The sequence below is a fragment of the Arachis stenosperma genome, chromosome 5 (assembly GCF_014773155.1).
Source record: "Arachis stenosperma cultivar V10309 chromosome 5, arast.V10309.gnm1.PFL2, whole genome shotgun sequence".
Classification (NCBI taxonomy): domain Eukaryota; kingdom Viridiplantae; phylum Streptophyta; class Magnoliopsida; order Fabales; family Fabaceae; genus Arachis; species Arachis stenosperma.
In genome coordinates this window covers 79,369,951-79,380,224 of record NC_080381.1, presented here as the reverse complement: position 1 = coordinate 79,380,224, position 10,274 = coordinate 79,369,951, and positions in this window count along the sequence as shown.

The following is a 10,274-nucleotide window of genomic DNA, read 5'->3' as shown; positions in this document are numbered from 1 at the left end:
ACTTCTCTTATTTTTAGGAGTGACTCTCGATCCAGGTTTAATGTTTCTTTGTTTTAAGCTTCCCTTTTATTTTAAAATACTTTGGATTGATTTTATTAATTAATGTTATTTGAGGTATTTCAGATCTATGATTGCTTTCTTTAATTTATGTTGTTGGTACTTGGTGCACGAATTTGCAATCCGTACAACTAACCAGCAAGTGCACTGGGTCGTCCAAGTAATACCTTACGTGAGTAAGGGTCAATCCCACGGAGATTATTAGTTTGAAGCAAGCTATGTTTATTTTATTAATCTTAGTCAGGATGCCAATAAGGTTATTTGGATTTAATTGTAAGAAGTAAAAGTGTTTGGAATAAGTAATTGTTACTTTATTACTGGAGAATATGTTGGAGTTTTGGAAATGCTTTGTCCTCTGAATTTCTGCAATGTAATATTCAACTCAATTGTTTGTAAAGTTCCATCCATGGCAGGCTGTATGTAGGGTGTCACCATTGTCAGTGGCTACTTCCCATCCTCTCAGTGAAAACGATCCAGATGCTCTGTCACAGCACGGCTAATCAGCTGTTGGTTCTCGATCATGTTAGAATAGGATCCATTGATCCTTTTGCGTTTGTCATCACGCCCAGCAATCGCGAGTTTAAAGCTCGTCACAGCCATTCAATCCTTGAATCCTACTCGGAATACCACAGACAAGGTTTAGACTTTCCGGATCCTCAAGAGTGGCCGCCATCAGTTCTAGCTTATACCACGAAGATTCTGATTAAGGAAGCTAAGAGATGCTCATTCAATCCGATATAGAACGGAAGTGTTTGTCAGGCTCACGTTCATGGATTGAGGAAGGTGATGAGTGTCACGGATCATCACCTCCTTCACAATTAAGCACGAATGAACATCTTAGATAGGAACACACACACGTTTGAATGGAGAAATAGAAACAATTGCATTAATTCATTGAGACGGTGCAGAGCTCCTCACCCCCAACAATGGACTTTAGAGACTTATGCCGTCAAAGTGTATAAAATTCAGATCTGAAAAATGTCATGAGATACAAAATAAGTCTCTAAAAGTTGTTTAAATAGTAAACTAATAACCTAGGTTTACAGAAAATGAGTAAACTATGATAGATAGTGCAGAAATCCACTTCTAGGGCCTACCTGGTGTGTGCTGGGGCTGAGACTTAAGCTTCTCACGTGCCTGGGCTGTTTTGGGCATTCAACGCCAGGTTGTAACCTGTTTCTGGCGTTGAACTCCAACTTGTAACTTGTTTCTGGCGCTGGACGCCAGACTGCAACATGGAACTGGCGTTGAACGCCAGTTTACGTCGTCTATCTTCGCGCAAAGTATGGACTATTATATATTGCTGGAAAGCCCTGGATGTCTAATTTCCAACACATTTGAGAGCGCGTCAATTGGACTCTGGTAGGTCCAAAAAATTCATTCCGAGTGCAGGGAGGTTAGGATCCAACAGCATCGGCAGTCCTTGTTCAGCCTCACTCAGATTTTTGCACAACTCCCTCAATTTCAGCCAGAAAATATCTGAAATCACAGAAAAACACACAAAATCATAGTAAAGTCCAGAAATATGATTTTTGCCTAAAAACTAATAATATTCTACTAAAAACTAATTAAAACATGCTAAAATCTACATGAAATTACCCCCCAAAAAGCGTATAAAATATCCCCTCATCACAACACCAAACTTAAACTGTTGCTTTTCCTCAAGAAACTAGACAAATAAAATAGGATGAAAAGAAATTAAGAAGTAATAATATCTCAGAGTTTTAAACGGAGCTTAGATTCTTATTAGATGAGCGGGGCTTGTAGCTTTTTTTTTCTGAACAGTTTTGGCATCTCCCTTTATCCTTTGAAATTTAGAATGATTGGCATCCATAGGAACTTAGAATTCCGATAGTATTATTGATTCTCCTAGTGTAGTATGTTGATTCTTGAACACAGTCACTTTATGAGTCTTGGCCGTGGCCTTAAGCACTTTGTTTTCCAGTATTACCACCGAATACATAGATGCCACAGACACATGACTGGGTGAACCTTTTCAGATTGTGACTCAGCTTTGCTAGAGTCCCCAGTTAGAGGTGTCCAGAGCTCTTAAGCACACTCTTTTTGCTTTAGATCACGACTTTAACCACTCAGTCTCAAGCTTTTTACTTGGACCTGCATGCCACAAGCACATGGTTAGGGATAGCTTGATTTAGCCGCTTAGGCCTGGAACTACTTCCTTGGGCCCTCCTATCCACTGATGCTCAAAGCCTTGGATCCTTTTCACCCTTGCCTTTTGGTTTTAAGGGCTATTGGCTTTTGTTCCTTTTCTTGATCCAATGATTCCTTGTAAATTTTTTTTTGACTGCTTTTTCTTGCTTCAAGAATCAAATTCATGATTTTTCAGATCATCAATAATATTTTTCGTGTTCCTCATTCTTTCAGGAGCCAACATTCGTCAAATTCAGGATAAAATATGCACTGTTCAAGCATTCATCCAGAGAACAAAAAGTATTGCCACCACATATAATTAATTATAATTTTTATTATTAAGAACTCGAAAAATATAAATTACTTCTTTATTTTAAAAATCTACTATTTTATTCATGTCTGATGATGATGAGAAAAATAAATTATAACTTAATTGGAAATAAAACCAGAATAGATATGCTAATTACTACTACTACTACTGTATAACTTCTAAGGTAAATTTCTATAATAACACTATCACAGAGTTAAAGCTAAAATTAGAACTCAACAACCTGTGTTTTGGGAAGTGGATGTTCTTCTGATCTGTGGGGTGCTTGGTCCTTCAAGGATTAATTTCTGGCGCTTCAGCTCCCTTAAATCACGCCCTTGCTCTTTTTATTCCTTAAGCAGTTTGCAAAGCATGCTACTTTGATTGTTCTATTCTTCCTTTATTTGGTTCATAGCTTCTTGCAATTTGGAAATAGATGCCTCAAGATGTTCCCAATATTCGAATTGAGGAAGTTCTGGGAGGACTTATTGTGCTCTCCTCTTGATTGGATCATCCTGCAACTGTTGTCTTTCCATTGATATTTTAGTGATTGGCCTCTCAATTGAGATATACTCAGTTATTCCCATCTTCACTCCGGCATCTCTGCAGAGCATAGAAATTAAGCTTGGATAGGCCAATCTGGCATCCTTGGAGTTCTTGTTTGCTATTTTGTATAGTTCACACGAGATCAGTTGATGGACTTCTACTTCTTTTCCCAACATGATGCAGTGAATCATCACTGCTCTTTTAATAGTAACTTCAGAACGGTTGCTGGTGGGCAATATAGAACGCCCAATGAAGTCCAGCCAGCCTCTGGCAGCTGGTTTGAGATCTTCTCTTTTGTGTTGATTTGGGGTGCCAGTGGTGCTGGTGGTCCACCTGGCTTCAGGGATGCATATATCCTCTAGAATCTTGTCCAGGCCTTTGTTTACCCTCATCATTCTCCTATTAAAGGAGTCTGGGTCATCTTTCAGTTGAGGAAGCTTAAAGATCTCCCTGATTTTGTCAGGATGGGTATGAACAATCTTTCCTCTAACTAAGGTCCGATGGTCATAGAGGGCAGCTCCAATTATTCTTTGCCTGTCTGTCTGCCATAGATTAGCATAGAACTCCTGAACCATGTTCCTTCCCACTTTCGTTTCAGGATTAGCTAGGATTTCCCAGTTCCTGTTTCGAATTTGTTCTTGGATCTCCGGATATTCATCTTCTTTCAGATCGAACTTGACTTCCAGGATCACTGATCTTAGACTCATTATTTTGTAGTAATGGTCTGAATGTTCTTTAGTTAAGAACTTCCCTTGATTCCAAAGTGGCTTTGAAATATTCTCTTTCTTGCCTCTTGGGTTGGGTTGTTTTCCTTTAGGGGCCATGATCAAAGTGGGTATATTTTTGTGATCACGGATAAGCACACCAAACTTAGAGGTTTGCTTGTCCTCAAGCAAAAGAAAAGAGAGGAGAGGGATAGGAAGAGAGCAAGTGTGGAATGGTGGAGGAGGAGAGGGGGGCCGAAAGGGGATATAAAGGGAGGGGGGTGGGTTTTCGAAAATAAGGAAAAGATATAAGATAAAAGATAAATATGATAAGAAAAGGATATAATTTAAAAAGATATGAATGATATTAAAAATAAATTTGAAATTTATAATTTGAAAAAAGATTTTAAAAGATAATTAAGTTTGAAAAAAAATGGAAAAATAGTTGGATTGGATTGGAAAAAGGTTTATGTTTATGTATGAAACTATATTATTTTTGAAAAAAAAGGAATTTTAGAAATTAGGGTTCTTAGAAAACTATTTTGATTTGAAGGATGACATTTTGAAACATGTTTATGCAAGAAATCATGATTTGAAACATAAAAAATTAGAAAATTTATAAAGAAAAACAAATTTTACCTCCTCCCCACCATCCTGGCGTTAAACGCCCAATTGCTGAATGTTTTGGGCGTTTAACGCCCAATTGTTGCTTCTCCTGGGCGTTCAATGCCCAGCTGTTGCTTCTTTCTGGCGTTGAACGCCAGGAAGTCCTTTGTCACTGGGCATTTTTCTGAATGCCCAGGACGCTGTCAATCTGGTGTTAAACGCCCAGAAGGTGCTTCTTTCTGGCATTCAACGCCCAGAAGATGCTCCTTTCTGGCGTTTAACGCCCAGATGGCTACCCTTACTGGCGTTGAACGCCCAGTGGGTGCTTCTTTTGGGCGTTCAACGCCCAAAAATGTTTCTCACTGGCTTTTTTACGCCGGTGAAGTTCCAAATTCTCTTATAACTTTGTAAATTCAAGTAATTGCTATTTTACCTTGAAGATACTTTGACATATACTTGTAAAAATCAATTAATTAACCAAAACGAATAAAATTAAATTTTGTGAATGGCTGGGTTGCCTCCCAGCAAGCGCTTCTTTAATGTCGTTAGCTGGACTATTACTGAGCTTTAATCAAGTCTCAGTTTTGAGCATTCTTGCTCAAAATTGCTTTCAAGATAATGTTTAACTCTCTGTCCATTAACAATGAACTTTTTGTTAGAGTCATTATCCTGAAGCTCTACGTATCCATATGGTGATACACTTGTAATCACATATGGACCTCTCCACCGGGATTTTAATTTCCCGGGGAATAATTTGAGCCTAGAATTAAATAGCAGAACTTTCTGCCCCGGCTCAAAGACTCTGGATGACAATTTCTTATCTTGCCATCTTTTGGCTTTCTCTTTGTAAATTTTTGCATTCTCGAAAGCATTGAGTCTAAATTCCTCAAGCTCATTCAACTGGAGCAATCGTTTTTCTCCAGCTAACTTGGCATCAAGGTTCAGGAATCTGGTTGCCCAGTAGGCCTTGTGTTCCAGTTCCACTGGCAAGTGACATGCCTTTTCATACACAAGCTGGTATGGAGAGGTCCCTATATGGGTCTTGAATGCTGTTTTGTATGCCCACAGAGCATCATCCAAGCTTCTTGCCCAATCCCTTCTATGGTTAATTACAATCCGTTCCAGGATTCTTTTGAGTTCTCTATTTGAGACTTCAGCTTGCCCATTAGTCTGTGGGTGATATGGAGTAGCCACCCTGTGGCTAACTCCGTAACGAACTAAAGCAGAATAGAGCTGTTTATTGCAGAAATGAGTGCCCCCATCACTGATTAGTACTCTAGGGGTGCCAAATCTGCTGAAGATGTATTTCTGGAGGAATTTTAACACTGTTTTAGTGTCATTAGTAGGTGTTGCAATAGCTTCCACCCATTTGGATACATAATCCACTGCCACCAGAATGTAAGTGTTTGAGTATGATGGTGGGAAAGGTCCCATGAAGTCAATACCCCATACATCAAATAACTCAATCTCCAAGATCCCTTGCTGAGGCATGGCATAACTATGAGGCAAATTACCAGATCTTTGGCAACTGTCACAATTAAGTACAAACACTCGGGAATCTTTATAGAGAGTAGGCCAGTAGAAGCCACATTGGAGGACTCTTGTGGCTGTTCGCTCACTTCCAAAATGTCCTCCATACTGGGATCCATGGCAATGCCATAGAATCTTCTGCGCTTCTTCTTTAGGCACACATCTACGGATTACTCCGTCTGCACATCTCTTAAAGAGATATGGCTCAACCCAAAGATAATTCTTTGCATCCGTGATCAACTTCTTTGATTGCTGCCTACTGTATTCTTTGGGTATGAATCTCACTGCCTTGTAGTTTGTAATGTCTGCAAACCATGGCACTTTCTGGATGGCAAAGAGTTGCTCATCCGGAAAGTTTTCGGAGATCTCAGTAAGAGGGAGGGACGCCCCTTCTACTGGTTCTATTCGGGACAGGTGATCTGCTACCTGATTCTCTGTCCCTTTTGTCTCTTATTTCTATATCAAACTCTTGCAGAAGTAACACCCATCTTATGAGTCTGGGTTTTGAATCCTGCTTTGTGAGTAGATATTTAAGAGCAGCATGGTCAGTGTACACAATCACTTTTGATCCTACTAAATAGGATCTAAACTTGTCAATGGCGTAAACCACTACAAGTAGCTCTTTTTCTGTGGTTGTGTAGTTCTTCTGTGCATTATTTAGAACACGACTGGCATAGTAAATGACGTGCAGGAGCTTGTCATGCCTTTGTCTCAACACTGCACCAATGGCATGGTCACTGGCATCACACATTAGTTCAAATGGCAATGTCCAGTTTGGTGCAGAGATTATTGGTGTTGTGACCAATTTAGCTTTCAGAGTTTCAAATGCCTGCAGACACTCTTTATCAAAGATAAATGGCGTGTCAGCAGCTAGCAGGTTGCTCAAAGGTTTAGCAATTTTTGAAAAATCCTTTATAAACCTCCTATAGAATCCTGCATGCCCCAGAAAGCTTCTGATTGCCTTAATATTGGCAGGTGGTGGTAATTTTTCAATTACCTCTACCTTAGCTTGATCCACCTCTATTCCCTTGTTCGAAATTTTGCGCCCAAGGACAATTCCTTCAGTCACCATAAAGTGACACTTCTCCCAGTTTAAAACCAGGTTAGTCTCTTGGCATCTCTTTAGAACAAATGCTAGATGGTCAAGACAGGAGCTGAATGAGTCTCCAAATACTGAAAAGTCATCCATGAAAACTTCCAGAAATTTTTCCACCATATCAGAGAAAATTGAGAGCATGCACCTCTGAAAGGTTGCAGGTGCATTGCACAGGCCAAATGGCATCCTTCTGTATGCAAATACTCCAGAGGGACATGTGAATGCCGTTTTCTCTTGATCCTGGGGATCTACTGCAATTTGATTATAACCTGAATATCCATCCAGGAAGCAGTAGTATTCATGACCTGCTAGTCTTTCTAGCATCTGGTCTATTGGTGCACGAAATTGTGAACAATACTTTTCACAACTCTCATAATCCCCGGTAATGAACCCCAAAAACTTGGTGCTCAATACCTTGGCATAAACACAACTTCGCACAACTAACCAGCAAGTGCACTGGGTCGTCCAAGTAATAAACCTTACGCGAGTAAGGGTCGATCCCACGGAGATTGTTGGTATGAAGCAAGCTATGGTCACCTTGTAAATCTTAGTCAGGCAGACTCAAATGGGTATAGGTGATAAACGCATAAAGCATAAAGATAAAGATAGAGATACTTATGTAATTCATTGGTAGGAACTTCAGATAAGCGTATGAAGATGCCTTCCCTTCCGACTCTCTGCTTTCCTACTGTCTTCATCCAATCCTTCTTACTCCTTTCCATGGCAAGCTTATGCAAGGGTTTCACCGTTGTCAGTGGCTACCTCCCATCCTCTCAGTAAAAATGTTCCTATGCTCTGTCACATCATATGGCTAATCAGCTGTCGGTTCTCGGTCAGGCCGGAATAGAATCCAGTGATTCTTTTGCGTCTGTCACTAACGCCCCGCCTGCTAGGAGTTTGAAGCACGTCACAGTCATTCAATCATTGAATCCTACTCAGAATACCACAGACAAGGTTAGACCTTCCGGATTCTCTTGAATGCCGCCATCAGTTCTCGCCTATACCACGAAGATTCCGGTTAAGGAATCCAAGAGATATTCACTAGAGCCTTGGTTGCTTGTAGAACAAAAGTGGTTGTCAGTCACCTTGTTCATAGGTGAGAATGATGATGAGTGTCACGGATCATCACATTCATCAAGTTGAAGAACAAGTGATATCTTGGACAAAGAACAAGCGGAATTGAATAGAAGAACAATAGTAATTGCATTAATACTCGAGGTACAGCAGAGCTCCACACCTTAATCTATGGTGTGTAGAAACTCCACCGTTGAAAATACATAAGAACAAGGTCTAGGCATGGCCGTGAGGCCAGCCTCCCAATGATCTAAGAACTAGATGTCCAAAGATGAAAATACAATAGTAAAAGGTCCTACTTATAGAAAACTAGTAGCCTAAGGTTTACAGAGATGAGTAAATGACATAAAAATCCACTTCCGGGCCCACTTGGTGTGTGCTTGGGCTGAGCAATGAAGCAATTTCGTGTAGAGACTCTCCTTGGAGTTAAACGCCAGCTTTTATGCCAGTTTGGGCGTTTAACTCCCATTTAGGTGCCAGTTCCGGCGTTTAACGCTGGAATTTCTGAGGGTGCCTTTGAACGCCGGTTTGGGCCATCAAATCTTGGGCAAAGTATGGACTATCATATATTGCTGGAAAGCCCAGGATGTCTACTTTCCAACGCCGTTGAGAGCGCGCCAAATGGGCTTCTTGTAGCTCCAGAAAATCCACTTCAAGTGCAGGGAGGTCAGAATCCAACAGCATCTGCAGTCCTTTTCAGTCTCTGAATCAGATTTTTGCTCAGGTCCCTCAATTTCAGCCAGAAAATACCTGAAATCACAGAAAAACACACAAACTCATAGTAAGGTCCAGAAAAGTGAATTTTAACTAAAAACTAATAAAAATATACTAAGAACTCAACTAAAACTACTAAAAACATACTAAAAACAATGCCAAAAAGGGTACAAATTATCCGCTCATCACAACACCAAACTTAAATTGTTGCTTGTCCTCAAGCAACTAAAGATCAAATAAGATAAAAAGAAGAGAATATGCAATGAACTCCAAAAACATCTATGAAGATCAGTATTAATTAGATGAGCGGGGCTTTTAGCTTTTTGCCTCTGAACAGTTTTGGCATCTCACTCTATCCTTTGAAATTCAGAATGATTGGCTTCTTTAGGAACTCAGAATCCAGATAGTGTTATTAATTCTCCTAGATAAGTATGATGATTCTTGAACACAGCTACTTATTGAGTCTTGGCCGTGGCCCAAAGCACTCTGTCTTCCAGTATTACCACCGGATACATACATGCCACAGACACATAATTGGGTGAACCTTTTCAGATTGTGACTCAGCTTTGCTAAAGTCCCCAATTAGAGGTGTCCAGGGTTCTTAAGCACACTCTTTTTGCCTTGGATTACAACTTTATTTCTTTCTTTTTCTTTTCTTTTTCTTTCTCCCCTTTTTTTTCGTTTTTCTCCTTCTTTTTTTTTTGTATTCACTGCTTTTTCTTGCTTCAAGAATCATTTTTTTATGATTTTTCAGATCCTCAGTAACATTTCTCCTTTTTCATCATTCTTTCAAGAGCCAACATTCATGAACCACAAATTCAAAAGACATATGCACTGTTTAAGCATACATTCAGAAAACAAAAGTAATGCCACCACATCAAAATAATTAAACTGTTATAAAATTCATAACTCATGCAATTCTTCTCTTTTTCAATTAAGAACATTTTTCATTTTAAGAAAGGTGATGGATTCATAGGACATTCATAACTTTAAGGCATAGACACTAAGCCACTAATGATCACAAGACACAAACATAGATAAACATAAGCATAAATTTTTTAAAAAACAGAAAATAGAGAACAAGGAGATTAAAGAACGGGTCCACCTTAGTGATGGCGGCTCTTTCTTCCTCTTGAAGATCCTATGGAGTGCTTGAGCTCCTCAATGTCTCTTCCTTGTCTTTGTTGCTCCTCTCTCATGATCCTTTGATCTTCTCTAATTTCATGGAGGAGGATGGAATGTTCTTGGTGCTCCACCCTTAGTTGTCCCATGTTGGAACTCAATTCTCCTAGAGAGGTGTTGATTTGCTCCCAGTAGTTTTGTGGAGGAAGGTGCATCCCTTGAGGCATCTCAGGGATTTCATGATGAGGAATTTCCTCATGCTTGCTCCATCCTTTTCTTAGTGATGGGCTTGAGGTCATGCCTTCTCAGTTGAACTGGCTTCCCTCTTGAGTTTCTCTTCCATTGAGTGCCCTCTTCACAAATGTTT